This window comes from Heterocephalus glaber, unplaced genomic scaffold (genome assembly GCF_053883595.1).
Source record: "Heterocephalus glaber isolate CG9 unplaced genomic scaffold, H.glaber_assembly_v1.0 deba00001547, whole genome shotgun sequence".
Taxonomy (NCBI): Eukaryota; Metazoa; Chordata; class Mammalia; order Rodentia; family Bathyergidae; genus Heterocephalus; species Heterocephalus glaber.
Genome location: NW_028258340.1, coordinates 15,278,145 through 15,281,381, shown reverse-complemented (window position 1 = coordinate 15,281,381; position 3,237 = coordinate 15,278,145). Strand labels below are relative to the sequence as shown.

General features: G+C 45.0%; 1 pseudogene; it reads right to left on the bottom strand.

Moving 5' to 3' along the window:
• Nucleotides 1–252: 252 nt before the first annotated feature.
• Nucleotides 253–1,953, bottom strand: LOC101714508 (S-adenosylhomocysteine hydrolase-like protein 1 pseudogene; annotated as a pseudogene).
• Between the last annotated feature and the right edge of the window lie 1,284 nt (nt 1,954–3,237).

Sequence of the window (3,237 nt, the reverse complement as noted above, 5' to 3'; positions counted from 1 at the left end):
GGGCTCCTTTAAGGCAATTTAGACACTGCAGATTGTTCACATAGAAGGTACCTTAGCATCTCCTGTTAATAAAGTACCACATTAAGACTGAAATCCCCAGAAATGGTAAAGAATGAATCGCCTTTCTGGGTTTGGACAGTAAAATCCTTCTTTAGTGGCTAGGGGGAGGAACCTCAAACCCCAGTTTCATCTTAAGAGCCATGAAGCAAGTTTCTCTGTGGTCTGTAGAACTCAAATAATGAGATGAGAAAATGAGAATGAAATTATAGGAAAAGAATAAAAAGAACATAAAAGTTATCTTTAAAAATATTTCTTTTAGAGTCATGTGGTTCACATGGACTGGTCGGTCGTAATATGGTCCACTAGTATCTGTAATAATTAGGTTTGAATGGCCCGTTTTTGTTGAGTCCCAGGTATTTTGCTTGGTCATCAGTTAGCTCTGTCAAGTGGGCATCAGATGATGGCAGGTGCAAGCTGGCAACGTATTCATCCATTTTCTTAGGAAGCAGGTACACATCCTGCTTGTATCGTCCTTCAGGTGCATTATAAAGTTCTATCAGTGCCAAGGCCTGTGTCTTAGCTGTGATGGACAGAACAAAGGTGGGAACTGTGGAGCAGCTCAAATTGAGCAGACGACCCTTGGCCAGGAGGATGACACGCTTGCTATCTGTCCAGATGACATGGTCCACCTGAGAACGAACTCGCTCCCATGTCAGCTCTGGAGTACGGAGGCTGGTCACATCTATTTCCGTGTTGGAGTGGCCTATATTGCACACAATGCAACTGTTTTTCATGCGGTCCAAATGCTCCCGGGTCACTACATTTTTATTTCCTGTGCAAGTTCTTACAACATCAACTTGCCGGATGACTTCATTTAGCTTCACCACTCTGAATCCATCCATGCAAGCCTGCAGAGCACAGATGGGATCGATTTCTGTGATGTAGACGATTGCTCCGAGGGCCTTAAGAGCATCACAGCAGCCCTTCCCTACCTCACCATAGCCACACACCACCACTTGTTTCCCACCAAACATCACATCTGTGGTCCTCTTCAGGCCATCCAAAATAGATTCTCGGCAGCAATACAAGTTATCGAACTTCTGTTTGGTAACAGAATCATTGACATTCCTTGCTGGAACACAGAGCTTCCCAGCTTTGGACAGCTGATATAGCCTGTGAACACCAGTCATGCTCGCTTCCACAATGCCTTGGATCTTCTTAAACACGTTTGGATACTTCTTATAAACCCAGTGGGTTAAGTCTCCCCCATCATCCAGGATCATGTTGGCCTGACACCCATCCATGTTCACACAGCGGTCAATACACCACCAGAAGTCATCTTCTGACTCCCCTTTCCAAGCAAACACTGCAACTCCAGCCTCAGCCAGTGCTGCAGCCACTTCATTCTGAGTTGAGTAGATGCTGCAAGCAGACCAGCGGCACTGAGCCCCCAAGGCACAGTGTCTCAATCAACACCGCTGTCTGGGCTGCGATGTGTGTACAGCCCACTATTTTAGCACCAGCCAAGGGCTTCTCCCCCTGAGCACGTTTCCTGAGTAAAATCAGAGCATACATGTCTTGTTCTGCGATCTCAATCTCCCGGCGTCCAAATTCTGCTTGCTTGATGTTCTTCACACAGAAATTGCTGCTGCCCTTGGAGGTGGTTTGCTGCCTCTCTCAGAGAGAAACTTCATCATCAGAGCTATCTGTGTAGGATGCAGCTGAACTGTAGCTGTCAGTGGAAGACTGCAAGATGGAACGAGACAAAGATCTTCGGCCAGTCTTGGTTGGGAATTTTGTGAACTCCTGCATGTCATCAGCAAATTGGATTTGCACATATAAGGCACTGGTAGTGATGACAAGAAGTGGAAGGAAATTTGTGGTAAGAATCTTCAATTTTGGATTTTCAGATTTCACGCTGGAAAAAACTCTGGTCTATGCAAATGTGTCATCTTTACACGATGGGGATGCTTCTGACCTTCTTGGGCGCCTTGGTGACGGCGGCCATGAAGGAGTACTTCTCTGCGTCCTCGATCTCCTTGGCCTGTTTCAGCTCCTCCCCGACCCCGGGCAGCGGCATCGCGTCAGGCATCGACATCCCCTGGCCGGCCAGGCCAGCGGCTGACCTGCCGCCCCCGCCTCTTTCCCTCTCCGGCGTCCGCCCGCCTGCGCGGCGCCCTCTGACACGCGCTTGCCCACCCTCCCGCCAGGCTCCGCGCCGAGCTGCGCGCGATTCCGAGGTGCTCAGACCCGCGCCTTGTCTGGTCCGCAGCCCAAGACTGCCAGACAGCGACCAGCGACCACCTAAGCACCAGAAGCAGCAGCGCGCAGCTCCGACCTACCCGCGCCGCCACCTCCACTCCCTTCTTTAAATTTTTATTTTGAGATAAGGTCTCCTGAGTTTCCAAGTTTATGAGGCCGGAATCACATTTGTGAACCTGCTTCAGCCTCTGAGAGTGCAAGGATTAAAGTTGTACATCACCATACCAGGCTTAGATACCACATTTCAAAAAGTATGTCATTCATAAATAGAAATTCAGTTGATTCCATACCTTGGTGTTATGATAGCGCTGCCATAAACGTGGGCATGCAAGTATCTCATTGACATATTGATTTCATTTTTTGGCATATATACTTAGTAATTGGATGGCTGAATTTTATGATAGTTCTAACTGCAATTTTTTATTGGAAAAACTAATATACTGTTTTCCCTAATGTCTATACTAATTTACACTCCTGTCAATGTTATATGAGTTCCCATTTTCTGCATCTTTACCAAAACTTGTTATTATTTTCTTTTTGGTAATAACCATTCTATTCATGTGATGAAGTGTGGTTATATTTTCCCAAAGTGTGAACTGTAAAAGCCCACAGAATGTTAACTACCTTTCATCTCAAATTGGTTCTGTGATGATATGTATTTGAGAAACACTAGAAAGAACAACCTGTATTATGTTTCCTTATGAAACCCTATTCAGAGGCTATACTGCTAATATTAAATACAGATGCCTAAAGGGTTATAATATAGTATGCATCCTTTCATCAAGTTATTTGGAAATTTTGAACATCTTTTTATAATTACAAAATCTGTATAACCTGGAACATTTTTTAAAATGTTTAACTAAAACGTTAACTTGTTCCATATGGAGTTAGTCTCTTAAACAACTGACCTTTCAAAAATGCACATCAATGTAACACGTTCAGATTTTTTCATAGACTATAAGAAAGATGTCCCTG